This window comes from Pinus tabuliformis, chromosome 5_1 (genome assembly GCF_031772625.1).
Source record: "Pinus tabuliformis cultivar Carrire ecotype Pingquan chromosome 5_1, CPIR1, whole genome shotgun sequence".
Lineage (NCBI taxonomy): Eukaryota > Viridiplantae > Streptophyta > Pinopsida > Pinales > Pinaceae > Pinus > Pinus tabuliformis.
This window is the reverse complement of record NC_142305.1, coordinates 405,251,723-405,268,733: the sequence shown is the minus strand read 5'-3', so window position 1 is coordinate 405,268,733 and position 17,011 is coordinate 405,251,723. Positions and strand designations below refer to the sequence as shown.

Genomic DNA, 17,011 nt, shown 5'->3' with positions numbered 1-17,011 from the left:
TCGTTAAATCACTCTGCAATGACAGAGTACCTTGCTTTCTGCAATTTGGTTTGGTTCGTTTAACAGATAGCATGTCATTAGGTTTAGATTGGCTGCAAACTGTTAAGTGTGTCAAATTTAGGGAGGATTTTAGATCAGATTTTTCTAGATCTCGAGGATTCTAGATCTTTCTACATCACCATTAGTTTCTAGAATCACATGAAGGATTTTAGATCCTCCTAAACTGTCAGTGGTTTCTAGATCATTCCCTCCATCTCAATCACACATAGGATTTTAGATCCCTCTTCTGCCTCTATAAATTTGTAATTTCTTTGGCCAGGGAAAGCAAGCCAAGGCCCAAGCCTATTATCTAATGCAAAGTGATTTCTGTTCTCCGGTACTTGTTTTATTTATTCCGTTATTTCTGATTAAGTAATCTTGTTGTTTCTCCATTTGTCTATTTCTGTGAATTATTCTAGCTATTGTTGTCTAAGTCTTTCAGTTTAAATTCGTTGTGTTATTTATACTGTGGTCTAATAGTATACGCATTTACAAACACTATGTTTAGTATACACATTTCTTTACGCGTTTTAGTAGTTTTTGCAAATTTTAATATTATACTATGGAACGGGAATTTTTATGACACAAAATTTCTCTTTATTTTGGCTTAATAAACGAAAAAATGTAGTCAATTTTACATAGGCGATCGGATGTGAGAGTGATAAGGAATGTAACATTGTTAGTACATTGATAGAAATATGTTACGAGTATACATAATTATGTTACATAGTATACCTTAATTATGTTACATAGTATACCTTTGCACTTTGAATGCTGTGACTCTCTCCTTGTAATTAGTTTGCATGATGTGATTTTTTTTTGTTGTAATTACTTTGCATGTAGTAATTACTTTGCATGTAATTACTTTGCATGTAGTGAATTGGTAGATTTTCAGTATGAGGTAGATCTCACTTATCCAGTATAGTGTAGATCTCACTTTATATTTAGGAATACTAAAAAAAAGTTTTATTTAGGTGAAGCATATGGGCCAAATACCATGTGCCAAATTAATATTAATACTATGCAAAAAAACATTCTTAACCCTAATATTAATATTAGTAAAAATAAAGATGACACATGGTATACAGAACCAATGGTATTGACACATAGTATTCACATGGAATGTAGACTATATAAAGGGGGAAATTAAACCATCACAGATCGATCTTTAATCTAGATCTACTAGGCCTGGAGAGGGATCAAATATCTTAATATGTCATCTAGCATAAAGTGAAAAAAGATAAGATTTGATTCCTCGCGGGGCTTGGTACATGGAGAGAAAAGATGGATCTATGGTGGTTTATTTGGAAATATGCATAATTATTATTCTAATTTATGTTTAATATAATAATAATAAAGTACTATTTAATGTTTGTGTGGATAGGTATAGAAGAGATATTGTAATTCTAATTAATTTACGGGTTTTTCAAAGATTTAGGAGTTGTAATTTTCTAAAAAATTTGGCAAGTTTTGAACTGCATTTTCTCAAGCTACTTTCAATTGTTTTTTGGTCAATAATTTTCTTCTCCAAAGTTTGCCTAGGCTAAATCTTCAACTATTCCTAGATTTTTTTGTTAAAATATAAGTAAGAAAACTACTTTTGTTTATTTTAATTATAAATAATCTTAAATTCATATATAAATTTTATTAGAATTTCATTATGGTTGGTTTTCTCCCTATATTTGAAATTGTGAACAATAAGCTATTTGTTAGTTGAAAATAAGCCCTAGCCAATACATCTAAAATTGTAAATAGTGGGTTGCTTGTTAGTTGAAACGAAGCCCTAGCGCTTCACAATATGGCTACTAGTATTTGAATCTGTGAAGAAAATAATAAAAAAAAATTGTTTAATAAAGAGCATGGAAAAACAAAAAGGGGGATTTCCCGTCCATTTTTACGAATCAATGAAGAAATGATGCCACTTTCACGTTTGACAATCCTTAGGAAAGCAGCCTTTCAGAGAAATAAGTTCTTAAATGCACAAATTAGTGGAAGTTACATTCACACTCCCGCCAAACACCATTTAACATGAAAGTATGCATAGCTTAGCTATATAAGAAAACATTAAGTATGCATAGCTTAGCAATATAACTTTATAGATGGAATAATCTATATATATACCAAATGGGTTAAAAACCATGTTTTGAAACCTTATATATGGAAATTTTCTTTTGAAAATAATTATTTTGAGAATGTTTATATCTTGAGTTACATTCTAAGTCCTTCCACGACCCAAGTTTAAAGAAATATTATTATATTTGGTTCTCCACATGTATTATCAATTAAATTTAAAATGATGACTGCGAGCAATGGAATCCTTGCTTGTAAGTGTGTGCCATCAAAGATCTGATCAATCCACATCTGGTAGAAATATAATTCCGAGCAATGTTAGATGATCACAAATTAAGTATAATGAAACCTTTCAATGGCGTTGTTGCATATGCGGATATAATTGAATCTCTTAATCTCGCTTACACGTTTTTCACTTCTTCCTTCATAGGCCTCGATCCTTATGTCACGTCTCACAATGACCATTGTTTCCTTGCACATGAGTTTGGTGTGGGAACTTTTGAATTGTGGATTCTACCATGTCCTCGGAGGATATTTGAAGGCATTTCAACGAGCACTAAAACTTTGATAGGAATTATTAGTTGTATAAAAATATTTATGAACTTACCATAATTGTGTGTTCTTTCCCGTAGATATATCCTTTCTCTGGTGTACCATAAGGTAGTTGTAACATGTTATATATCGAAAGGGAAACAAAAAAGAGTTTACATTTATCTTGAATCAAATTTTAATTAACTTATCAAAACAAACATAATGTTGAGGTGAATGTTGAGAGGGGTGAAAAATTGTCATTCTCATTAGGTTTTGACTATATAAATCATGACTCCTCGAGATAAATGTATAATAAACAAGGAAGCTGCGAAGGCAGCAAGTCCCTGCCACCAAAGCAGCATATTCTTAGCGATAGTAAGCAGAGCTCATTAACCGAGTTGGAAAAGACACACAACCAGCGTGTATAGTAACTGTTCTATTGGTCGTATCTGTTGCAATTTGCCAAAGTTATGTTTGTTAGGATAGTGCTCAAAAATAGATCGCGGATGTGGTCGAATTGTCCCTTGTCAATCAACGCAGGTAGTGAAACTCGGTTAGGGACATGCTCACTATGCTTGGGTTCAGCCTTACACTGACCGAGAGACATCTGAGTATGATTGGGTGACATCCGATTTTGAGTGGAGACAACCTAATTCTATTTGTATTCTCCCTTATTCAGAGAAGGGTGTAGCTCGTATAGTGGCTCAATGATACACAAGCACTTAATTCAAATAAGTTAGGCTTCGAACTAACTTTGAAGGTAGGCAGAGTAAGTGACCGGTGATTCAACCCTTGCAAATATTACGAAGCCCATCCACGAGAGCATCCCGTGAAATTTCTATAGAAAGTATCTGAAAAGTGAAAATTGAGTAACAAAAACTGCATTTGAGTCTCCATGATCAAGCACGTGTTTGGACGGCCCCGGCAGAACATCTCATCCCCAACGCGTATATTGTGCATCCATCACTAGTAGAGGATTCAAAGTGTGCGCTCACAAAAATCGAACAAAGCATTCTCTATTTTTTTCTCATATTAGATTTGTCTGTGTGCAGCCCCAATGCAGTCGGTGCAGCGCTGCTTCAACAAACGGACCGAGAAAGCCAAGAATTTGGCATCAGAGGTCTAGTTGGCCATGGAGACAAAAACAAAAATGTACATACTTATTCAGGACTCCCTTTTCTTTGTGAAGTTTAATCAGTTTACGAACAACAGAACAGACAAAACGAAACACCAAGGTTCTTATAATACTCATATATTTTTAAATTTGTTATTTCTGATTTATAAGTTCGTTTAAACTAGCAATACTAAATGACTAAATGGCATGAGCTGCTTGCGAATGGAATCGATGTGAAATAAAGCTAACTAGTTTTTCTTGGTGTGAAAAGAATATACTTGACATGGGAGTATAACATTAGATTATTAAATTAATGTAGGCCCAGAAATTTATTTAATATTTAATTAAATTGAAGTATATAAAATTGTTCATTAATTGTTTTGTAAAAGTGAGAATGGAGCACCATGATAATACATGTGGAGCATGGCGCATGTATTACATGTGTTATAGTTAATTCTAAAGAAATGTCCGGATCAAAGTGCATGTATTACATGTGTTGTTTGCGAGCTTTTTATACTTACAAAGTAATTCATGCCAAGCCTTTCCACGAAGAAAAACACAAATTATTGTTTCTGTATATGAAGCCTTCTTTGAACTAGCAACCATGCTACACCGGAAAGCCAAAGCCAGCAAGCTAGCTAGAAACATATCATGTTGCAGATCCTCTAGCATGAGTTGATTATGATATTGATTAAGCTATTGATGCAGCAGCTAATTCTGTCGAGTCTAGTGATGCAGCAACTAATTCAGTCGAGTCTGTTGAAAATGTGTAAGAACATGATACAAACGGATTGCCGTCTGGAGTACACATAGTCATACAGTCATCACAGCGTTCAAATTTATATTGTTGTTTGAATATGTATTTTTTTTTAAAGTCACAAGTTCAGAAGAAAATTCTAAATCTTTCTATATTCTGACTGTCTAGATATTCAATCCATTGTGCCTGGGGTCTATGAATGTCGACTTTGGCCGGGCAGTTTCTCTCGAATCTGATCAGTCTTCAGGTTGTAACGAGCGAGGTGAAGAAAAGGAGAAGATTGTCAAATTTATGGACAATCAGAAGCAGCCTTCAAAGAAGAGGAAGCTAAATTACATGCAGTTGGAACAAACTGACAATGGAATCACTTCGTCCATGGATGAGAACCCTTGCCATCAGGGGGAGTCGTCGAACAAGAAGCTTCAGGTCCGAAGCAAGGGCTTCAGCGAACAGAGGGCAGCCGCGAAAAAGAGAATCATAGCAGTGCGGACAAGATCCGAGAATTTGCGGTAATCAGCTAATTTTTTTATGTGGTTTCATGGCGCATTCAAATTAATTAGATTTTAGAAATATTTTGAAATTTAATAAATTAATGGTATGAATTTTTTTATTTTGATAAAATTTCATTTGAAACAGAAAACATTCCGGAAATAGATCCTACGAGGATAAGCTATACACAGAAAGCATTTTGGAAATAAATCCTAAAAGATTTGAGAACCCTATGAGTGATGGGTGCTGGATTTATAACGATACGGTAACTCTGCCCTTTACAATTTTTACAAATTGGTCCTCTGGCTTTTTAATATCCTTCGGGCTCTTAGTATGGGCGGGAACAAAGCACAGGTGGGGCATACCTGAAAAGCAAAGCTTCTGCACCGCCAGCCCACACTCTATCCATGCAAGAAGCACGCACGTAGGTAAGCCCTTTCTTTCGCCCGCTGTTGTCTTTGTTTATTGTCCCAGCAAGCGAATTAATTACGTTTTGCATGAGCTCTCTTCTTCAGCTTTTTCAGAGTAACAAATGGCACCATCTACAGGAATATACCATCTACCTTGGAAGCACACGGCAGGAATGAACGCCCCTAGAACTGGTTATTGCAGCCACGCTTCTACTCCAGGTGATTCTACAGATATGGATGAATCTCAGCTGAGTCTGCACTTCGGTATGATTCTCAAGCCCTTGATTTGAGCCTTCATTTCTAGAAACTAATATTCCCTTGGAATGAAACTAATATTCCCTTGGCCTAAAACACATAGCTTGAATGATAGCTTCTGACAGCTTGACAACTTGAGCCTGAATGACCAGGTGGACTTGTTCTAGAGCAACATGCAGAGTAACATGCAGAGTAGCCATGCAAGAGTCTTGACGCAACAACCTGTACCTGTACGTCTGATAGTACAATGTGCCAAGCATTATCCCAAGCATTAAATGCTTAGGATTAATGCTAGCATTAAACTGCTCTAACACTGAATGGCAAAAACTAATTATTTATAACCTATGTTTCTGCCTCCGACCTCGGGAAGAGGCCAAATAACCTATGTTTCTGCCTCCGACCTCGGGAAGAGGCCAAATAACACAATGAATTATTATGTACGAAAAACTTTCGATATACACTGAATGGCAAAAACTAATTATTTATAACCTATGTTTCAATTATTTATAACCTATGTTTCTAACTTCGACCTCGGGAAGAGGCCAAATAACACAGTGAATTATTATGTACGAAAAACTTTCGATATACACTGAATGGCAAAAACTAATTATTTATAACCTATGTTTCTAACTCTGACCTCGGGAAGAGGCCAAATAACACAGTGAATTATTATGTACGAAAAAATTTCGATATACTCCCTCAACCGGCGCTATGAAGCAGGTCACAAGCAGGTCAATTAATGTTAGCATCGTGCTTTCCGATTACTATAATGTTAACATCATGCTTTCCGATTACTATAGTCCCTGGCCATTGCCATATGGCAGGGACTAATAAGATAAATGAGGCATCCCCAGTTCTAGTTCCTTACTAACCATTTAATCGTGCCAGCGTCCTTGCGCAGCCATTTGATAGGGCCAACGTTCCTTCCTAAGAATTGAAATGGAATCAAACATGCCATTTATTGCATCAGTTGCACCTCTATCACAGGTTAAAATATTATAAAGTGAAATTATAGCCTCGAATGTGTCAATATGAAAGCCACCACATTACATGTGCATGCCCATAAAAAGAAACGGAACCCACCTTCGTGCATGGATTACACTTTGCATGCCCACAACAACCAAGTAAATTGACACGTGAAATATGTCATTGGATGTTATCCTGAACAGCTCCAAAGTGTGCAATCTGAAATCGTCAAGCCAAATATGTCCTTGTATCCATGGTGATGTAACTTTAATTAAGGAACATTTTATGCTTAGCAAGAACAATTACACAATAGTATATGCTGGGGTTGTCAAACCTTGATAGAGGAAGGTGTATAGTAACGTTGCGGTGGCATAAACGATGACTACTTTCACACGATGACATAAACGATGATTGCTATCACGAGTACATACTACATAAACGATTGTGAGGTACTATGCTACTAGGCCTGCCTCTTCAACCTGGAATATGTTTATCAAACTTGGGTTCTCTTATTTTTCGTGTAGCATATTCTTTCTATAGCAAGTAGGTTATACAACAAGTTAGGATCTGGAATTATTCTATCATAATGAATTGAACCCCTTATGAAAGAGGCTAGAGTGCATGCAACTGAGGAGGAGTGAGTTACTTTCACTTGATCACTGTAGCAACTAGCTATACTAGATATTATGCTCTTGCATTTGTTTGTGCATGCCCCACCAACAAAGGCAAATATATATGCAGCCCCAGCTTCCCTGATAGGGGGCAGAGCGAACCGCTAAGCGAGTACCCCATTTTGTTCGTTCAGTTCCATGCTTTTCTCTCCCCAAGAGGAACAATTGATGTTAATGAGTATTTTTCGCTGTGGGGATTTGTCTTTCTTACACCATGGGAAGTTAAAAAGCAAGGTGTCGGGCTTTGAGGCCTGGGTCACTAGCCCTAAACCTAAATGTGAACATAAGTTTTAGATAATTACAGCACTAAAAGGGTTGGTAATTTCATGGATAAAACGGTTGGTACTTAACTAAGGTTTTGGATCGAAAACCTTTGACAAAAAATCTGCGGACCTGGTTCATTGAATTGAAAGGTTACTTGAAACCTTCTATTATACGAAAACTGGTCTTTGAAAAGTATTGATTTTCATCATGGGTTGTTCCAGTGTTGTTGTTCTTTCTTTTACCATGGCCTTTGAGGGGCACCAAAGTCTTTGGATAAAATGTGTGGCAGGTACTCTTGTAGGTCATATCTTGGCTGAATGTCCATTATCATATGTGATGGAGATGTACCCCACCAAGATCTCCAAGGAAATATTCATAGCTCCATTTACTTCTCGAAATAACCAAAGCTTACTTAGCTCTTCCCATCCAAAGGTATGATGCAGACTTTTCTTTCTTTCAAACCTAATACTTGTATTTACTAAAAAGGATTGATGCAATTACTACGCAGATCACTTGATTACAGTATGATTTTTTTGGTATGTGTAGACTTTCCCTAGCCTCATGGAAAATGGAGTCGTAGTACTAGATAAGGTAGTAGATTCAGAGCTACCCACAACTGCTTCACTGGTTCTTGACCATGTTAATTCATATCTCTACAACGAGAGCCTTGCAGAGGTATTTACACCTTGAATTTCTATATATTGGATTCCAACACAAGGCTGCGTGATTTTATTAGATTTATGTGTGAAAATATAGTGGGATGCCACCATGTTGCCCTTCGAGGAATAGTTTCATAGCTTTTCTTTCTCTATTCCATGATTTCTACAGAGCAATAATATGTTTCCACCCCGCTCTGCCCTATTTTACTTGTTACCACACTGGACGTCAGTCTCGGTGGAGCTCCTGAATTTGTCTGAGGAGAGTTATGGAAGTATCAAACAATTTTGTGCCATGTTAATGAAGGAAAAAATGTTCCCTCTTTTCGCTTCCTTCCATTGAGCACAGGTCTTCTACAAGTAATGTATAGGAAGGAGAGTTATATTTCTTCCACGTAGCTTCTTGGTAATGCCCCGACACAACAGACCTACCTCTAGCTAAGCAAGCTTAGTAAGAAAACCAGGTCACCCAATCTGCCAATAGTACACATACTCGTTGATATAATCACATAAAGATAGTACTGATGCTTCGATCTCACCAACCCGAATACAACAATAACCACCTTGGAGACTTCTCTCAAAAGACTCAAATCCAAGATCATTCATTGCTCAACTTTTAGAAAAAGAGAAAATCATTGTAACAAATAAAAAGACTTTGTAATATACTACCTCATAATAAGTATTAACCACAACCTCAGTGTATTGAACTTGCAGAAAAGAATTTTTGAAATGTAGAAAGCAAGCGGGTGAAATTGTATTTGGTTTTTTGAAACGCACCTGGAACTGAGGGAACGTTCATGAACCTCAGCAATAGTGTTCCCTGTTTTTGTCTCTTGTACCTGCTTTTGTTTGCTTCCGTCTTCTTTACCGATAGGTATGTTAGCCCATCTCAGTAAGGCACTCTCAGTAATACACAAAAAATAGAAAAATAGCTACAACCAGAGAACTATAAATAAGTAACATGTCCAATAATAGGTACTACACGCGGAGGAGTAGGACTGTCGTAAAATAACATGTGAAATCGATGACATCTAGCATTAGTGCTAAAAAAAACTTTGGATAGAAATAAGTTGTCACTACATACAAAACCTTTGGATATAAATAATTTGTCACAATGTACAACATTCTTGAACTTTGGATAAATATAACTTAGTCACAATATTTCACATTGTGATGAACGAAGCCTGCAATAAGAGGTTGATTTCCTTCAACAAGAACGTTTCGTTAAAATTTGGATGAATAAAGATCGACACTATAAAACTTTGGTTAAACAATGATAAATCTAGAAAACAAACAGTCAACGACTCAATTAATTGTGCATGAGAAAACAAACAGTCAACGACTCAATTAATTGTGCATAAATGATCACCCGATCATTAGAGTCACGTTGAAGGCATAAATGATGTACCGATCGTTATAGTCATGTTGAAGGAAGGGACTAATACGGGGATTAAATTTGATTTAAGGGACAACATATTTAAATAATGATGGTGTTGTAAAATCAAATTTTGCTGGTAATTATATTGTGTTAAAATTTGAATTTTTAAGGGATTTTGAAAATATAAAATGTAAATTTTTGGGTAGAAAAGATATAATGTCATGTCCTGTAAATATTTGGACTCAATAAAATTACATAAAATAAAGTTAAATAAAAAATTAATGTAAGTAACTTAACTATTTTAACGTAAAAGTATTCATGTGGAATAACCACTTAAATCAAACTTAGACCCATGTTATCTCTAAATCTAACAAGTTAAAGGGATCAAATCTCTTTTCACTATAAAAGATATTTCTATCTCAAGAGATTTGATCCCTTTGGGTGCTTGGTAGATCCGAAGTTAGGATGTATCTAGGATGGTTTTACAAATTTTAGTTGTTTTGAGAGGCACTCTCGAGCCAAGTATAGAAGAAATGTTGTAATGTACTGTCTTGTAAGTATTTTGACTTGATCAAATTACATAAAAACCAAATTAAATTAAAAAGAAAATAAAGTAAATAAATAAATAATTAAACATTATGGGACTCTATTTTAACAACGCATGGTTTTTCTCATGGTATTTCTAACCCAGGGTTTTTCTCATGATATTCTTTGGCAACAAAGGATATGCTTATTCCTAGAAAGACTATACAAGCAACATATAACTCAGATACCATTTTTTCATTCAAGGTGCAAACCCATGAGATTACATTCCTCTTCCATCAAAAGTGACACATATCAATTTCATAATCATGGTGACAAACCATCAAAAGAAGAATTCATGAGGATAAAGAAGGTTTTACTTTTAAATAAAGTGAAAATATAGATAGTGGTTCAAATAAATGGAGATAATTTTAAAACTTTACTTATTTCTTTTTATTTAAAGAGTTCATGCAATCTTAAATAAATGGATACATTTTTCATGTTCTTATACTCAAAATTTGAAAAAAATCAGATTTTTTTTCAACCTTTTTAGTTTGTACCATATTTCGAAGAAGTGGAAACATATTGTGTAGAGGTTTTACATATTTTCCCTAATTAAGAAGTTGTGGAATTATCTATAGGAGCCATTTTATGGTTTTATTTTAGTTATTATAGCAATTTTGTTGAAGATGAATTCAAATGTTTTATTTTTAGTCAAATCTAAATCTATAATATTTAACAACTTAGCAATTTTTGTAATTGAAGTTGTATTTTTAAATGTAATGATAAATGTAATATATTTAAAATTAAAAACAAAATAAAAAACTTAAAAAATTTAACCATTTAAATTTACCCCCTTTATTTTCATGTGAGTTTTTTTTTAAATGTTGTCTAAAGTAATTGAGTTGTTCCTCTCACATGAACTATTTTTATTATTTTATTGTTTCAAATGAATATCAATTAAGAATATGTTTTTATACCACTGAAACTAAATGCCAACCATTGTTTTATGGAACTCTTATTTTTGGACTCAAATAAAAGAATTCCCATATAAAAGTTGTTGCCATGTATCTATGCCACAACTTCAATATTCACAAGGACTTGTCAGGTATATACTATTTTATTCTAAGTCATAGATGTGCATCCCTAAGACGCAGCTCCTACAACCTCAAGCCACAATTGTTGCAACTTTAATGCACAATTGTCGCACCTGGATACAAGAAACTTATTTATGGAACCATTGCGGCAACCCTAAGTTACAACTGCTACTCCCTTATTAAAATAAAAGAATTATCGTATAAATGTTCTTTCTATGTATCTATGCCTCAACTTCAATATTGAAAAGGAATTTTCAAGTATAATGATATCTTAATATATATGTTTTCCTGTATATATATAATTTTTATTCCAAGTAGCAGATGCTACATCACCAAGTCATAGTTTCTACAACCTTAAGCATCAATTGTTGCAACTTTAACATATAGTCACTGCAACAAGATACAAGGGATTATTTTATCGAGCCACTGCTACAACCTTAAGTTATAGTTGTTGTTCCCTTACTCAAATAAAAAAATTCTCATATAAATGTCGGTTTCCATGTATCTATGCCTCAGCTTCAATACTGACAAGGGCTTGTTAGGTATAATGATCTCTTAATTCCCCATTATTTTCAAACTAACTATGACTTATTGTAAAGCCCACCCTTTTCCTCTCACCATACATTCCACTATCTTAGAAATCAGTTGCCAGGAGGGGATTCAGGCACTCGTTGAATTTCAAACTTTTATGGGGTAAATTTTCTGGTCATGAATCATCTCATTCTAGTTACTCCCTTAAAATGCCATTTTGAAGCAATTTGTGTAAATCATTCTAAAAAATAACATTAGTGGCAAATTTTTTTTTGTGGAGAATCATTCTTATAAATATTTCCATAAACTTTAACAACAATGTTGCATCAAAGAATTTCCATAAACTTTAACAACAATGTTGCATCAATGACTATATAGGACCTTTCCTTATCCTATAAAAAAACTCCATTCCACTATACTTTAGGTGATGTTTTTGAACTACATTTAATCTTATATGTCCCTGAGTTAAAAAAAGAGTTTTATTTAGAGCCTCCAAATGTCTAGATGGAAGCTCGTTCATTATATTTTTTAATTTCCAGTGATGTCGGTCTTATAATGTCATTTTCTTCAAAATTCATTCGTCTTACAATGTCCTAGTGTTAGCCTTCAGACACCCATTTCGACAGCACAAACGTCGCAACTATGGCAGCTTTGTCGTAATATATTTTAAAAAATCTATGATGACATCATTCTTCTGACGCCTTTATGATGGTAGAAACATCACAACTATGGTAGGTTTGTCGTAATATCTTTTCTAAAAGTTTGCAGCATTGTCGATCTTCCGACTCACATTTGGACAACACAAACATCATAACATCATAACGATGGCAAATTTGTCAGCAAATATTTTCGTAAAATTCTCAGAAGAAGTTGTCATAATGGGTAAACTGTCAGAAGAAGTTTATTTTCAGCAGGTCATCTGACGATGGTTTATCAGATCATATATAGGATCATTTATCAAACTTTCAAAAAAATGTCAATGAGTATATTCAAAGAACAGATTCCAGAGATTCGATGATTATTATCATCATAATTTTGATGAAAAAGACGATGTCGAAATTACAACTTCACCGGAAACGACGTTTCCTCATATCTCCTTTTTCATTATAGTGGCGAAACAACATTGCAAAAATGACAAAGTGTCATCATAAATTGGGTCAATATTTAGTAGTGTGAGCTTGAAAACACGGGTTGATGAATCTCACTTTTGGAGGGCCTTGATGTTAGAAATTAATGGAGAATAGGTTACGTAGTTATGATTTGCTTTTTCTTTGACATTCAGTTCCTATTAATTAGGAATCTTTTTTTTGCCTATGTATCTATTTAATTCCTGATGATTAATGAAGAGCTCCTGGTGATCTGCACCTGTGAGCTCCCGTGTGTTTGTCTAAACTTCTGTCTTCTGCATTTCTTATCATGGTATCAGAGCTGTAGGAAGGAGAGGCCTCTACGCTGAGTTGAGGAACGCGACGTCGTGGGAGCGCGTGGATCGCTGTCCAGCTGAGGGAGAAGCGTGGAAGTGAGGTGCTTAGGTTGGATCTGCGTATTTGTGCATCGGAGGTCGAGGTCTGGACTGCCCAGCAGATCGTGGCAGCATATCGACAACAGAGGTCAAGCGGTTGGATTGATTGTGCCTGCAAGGGTGCTGAGGATTCTCCAGCTCATCGGATGGGCGCTACGCCAAAGTGGAGGTTTGACCAGATTCGAGCTCGGTTGGAAATCTTGAATCTGCGTGTGGCTCGTTGCTGGTGTTGAAATCTTGCGGCCAGATCGCAAGCAGAGCTGCGAACGAACAAGGAGAGGACATTGAGCGTATTGTGGTATGCTTGCCCAACCTTGTGGCATAAAGATCCGACTGGATCTGTGGAGTTGACTGGTGCGCGTTGTGACCACCCACGTGCAGACAAAGGAAGAGGCAGAGGCACTGCATTAGTGTGGATCAGAGGTCGCGGACAGCGTGAGAGGTCCAGGAAAGGTTACGACTAGACTGTGGAGAGAAATTCATTACACCATCTGATCATAGTTGTATCTGAATAAGTCCCGTGGAAGATTTGGGCTAGGACAACTAACTTCATCACGAGACTGCCTGATTGTCTGATAATCCCCAAAGGGAGAATTAGGAGGGGTCCTTGGGCACTTCAACAAAGCAGCTGTATTTGTTGCAGCACTAAGTTCAATTGGTCCTGATCTGCTGCAGTCAGATTTTTTTTTATTCATAATTTGTATTTCACAACTGTTGTAATTCAACCATATTCAATTTGTTGTGATAATCGAGAGTTGTTCGTTTTTTTAAGTTGTCGGGGTAGCCTGTTTTTTTTCAAAGATGAATTCTCAGATGGCAGATTATTTAAATGAAAGCAGCAAATTGGATGGTTCCAATTACATAAATTGGAAATTTAAGCTTCAGACTTTGCTTGAAGGTCAGAATACCTACAACATTGTCATTGCTGATGAAGGTAAGCCAACTGTTGCAAATGGTGGAACGAATGCAACAACTCAAGAATGGGAGAAAAGGGAGCTGAAGGCAAAGGTCCTACTAAAATTGTCAGTTAAAGATTGCATCATCCCTCATATTCGGGATTGCAAGACAGCGAATGAGATCTGGACAACTCTCAAAGACATGTATGAAATCAAGAACACCAGCCGAACCTTGTTCCTCAGGAAGAAGATCCTCTCAATCAAGATGGAGGAGAATGAGTTTGTTTCGTCATTCTTATCTCGAATAAAGGAAGTTAAAGATAAACTATCTGATATTGGTCAAACTGTGGCAAATGATGATCTGGTGACAATCACCATGAACGGTATGACAGATGACTATCAGATGTTTATAACTGGATTGAATGCAAGGGAAAAGCATCCAAGTTTTGAAGAGCTTACTGGAATTTTTCTACATGAAGAGGAAAGGAGGTCGTCTCTCAAGCCTCAAGATCCAGATCTTGCATTGATAACAAAGTTCAAGCCAAAAGGGAGAGCGATGGCTGATCAGAGGAGGGGTAACACATCAGAAATGACACCACAAGGTATGACCTCATATAGAAATGACTCTGCTCCTGAATGTTTTTATTGTGGTAAGATAGGCCATATTGCTAAATTTTGTCGCAAGAAGAAGGCAAATCAAGAGAGGTACAATCAGAAAAGGCATGCAGGTCATTTGGCAGATGGAGATGCAGATACAGACCCAGATCAGAATATGGATGTTAGACTATTTATGGCCGAGGGTGACACTGCTATTGAGGAGGATGAATCAGATATTTGGATCGTGGATTCTGGAGCCTCCTCGCATATGTCAAGTAAAAAGCAATGGTTCAGAAATTTTAAAGAATCCAACACTGGAGTAAAAGTCTATCTTGGAGATAATAGTGGGTACGAGATCAAGGGACATGGAGATGTCCTTGTTACTCTGCCTGATGGTAAGATCATGAATATATCTGATGTGTGGTATGTTCCTGGCATTAAGAAGAACCTGATTTCTGTGTCCAAGATTACAGATCAGGACCTCAAGGTAGAATTTTTTAAATCTTATTGCATTATTAAAGATTTGTTGGATCAGATGAAGCCCATTGCTACAAGTATTTGCATAGGAGGAATCTACAAGTTGGATGTGAAAAGTACGCCTCAGCAAGCCTTGATGGCGTCAAATAAGTTTGCTGAAAATCAGTGGCATCGTGGTCCATGGAGAACTCCGCTTGACTAGACAACGAGAATGAAAATAGCGTCGGGTGCAGTCCGTGGTTTGACCTTCATTCACCACTCGTGTAAATCTCCCAAGCTGGCCCATGGGAATATCAAGCCTTCCAATGTTTTGTTAGATAAGAGTGGAAATGCTTGTACCTCAGACTTTGGTCTTGCTGTGCTTATTAGTCCTGCATCTGCTGCATCAAGAGCTGCGGGATACAGGGCTCCAGAACAGGCCGAGACAAGAAAGATATCTCAGAAAGCAGATGTATATAGTCTTGGAGTGCTGCCTCTATTTGATCCTCCTCGCCATGATAGTGCTGAAACAATCCGTCGAGCTCTTAATCTTGGTGTCAATGTAAAGATGATCACAGGTGATCAACTTGCCATTGCCAAAGAGACAGGGCGGAGGCTTGGAATGGGTACAAACATGTACCCTTCGTCTTCGTTGCTTGGTAATAATAAGGATGCATCAATTGCATCTCTTCCTGTTGATGAATTGATTGAAAAGGCCGATGGCTTCGCTGGGGTGTTTCCAGAACACAAATATGAGATAGTGGGACGGCTACAGGAAAAGAAGCATATCTGTGGAATGACAGGAGATGGTGTGGCAGATGCAACTGATGCAGCTAGAAGTGCGTCTGATATTGTGCTTACTGAGCCAGGGCTGAGTGTTATTATTAGTGTTGTTTTAACAAGTCGGGCAATCTTTCAGAGAATGAAGAATTACACGATATATGCTGTGTCAATCACTATTCGTATTATGTTGGGTTTCCTCCTTATTGCCTTGATATGGCAATTCGACTTTTCTCCATTCATGGTTTTGATCATAGCTATTCTGAACGACGGTACAATTATGACCATTTCTAAGGATCGCGTGAAGCCATCCCCTCAGCCTGATAGCTGGAAATTGAAGGAAATTTTTGCAACTGGGGTTGTTTTGGGAACATACCTTGCAGTAATGACGGTGATATTTTTCTGGGCTATTCACAAGACTGATTTCTTTTCGGACAAGTTTGGAGTAAGGTCTATCAGGAATTCTCCCCATGAGGAAACATCTGCGCTATACTTACAAGTCAGCATTTTGAGCCAAGCTCTCATTTTTTGTGAGGAAATGGTGGGCATGCTTCAAATCGCAATGGTCTGTGTGTCCGTGCCCCCTGAGCAACGCCCGAAGATGAGTCATGTTGTGAAGATGATTGAAGAAATAAGAGGAGAACAATCGCCTATGCATGAATCCTTCGATTCGCTATCTCAATCTCCTTCGGTGTCCAAGGACACAGGAACTACAATTCACTAAGCCACTAGGAAGACTGAAGTTTGATTTGTTTAGGGACATTTTAGGTGTTTTTTAAAAATCCCTTTCTCCATTAAGGGGGGATGTTAGAAATTAATGGAGAATATGTTACGTAGTTATGATTTTCTTTTTATTTGATATTCAGTTCCTATTAATTAGGAATCTGTTTTTTGCCTATTTATCTATTTAATTCCTGATGATTAATGAATAAGTGAAGCGAATGCATTTGCTGGTGGGAGCTCCTGGTGATCTGCACCTGTGAGCTCCCGTGTGTTTGTCTAAACTTCTG

The 17,011-nt window shown here is 36.5% G+C and overlaps 1 pseudogene; it reads left to right on the top strand.

Moving 5' to 3' along the window:
- The first annotated feature begins 15,453 nt into the window (after positions 1-15,453).
- Positions 15,454-16,725, top strand: LOC149165197 (plasma membrane ATPase pseudogene; annotated as a pseudogene).
- Positions 16,726-17,011: the final 286 nt, after the last annotated feature.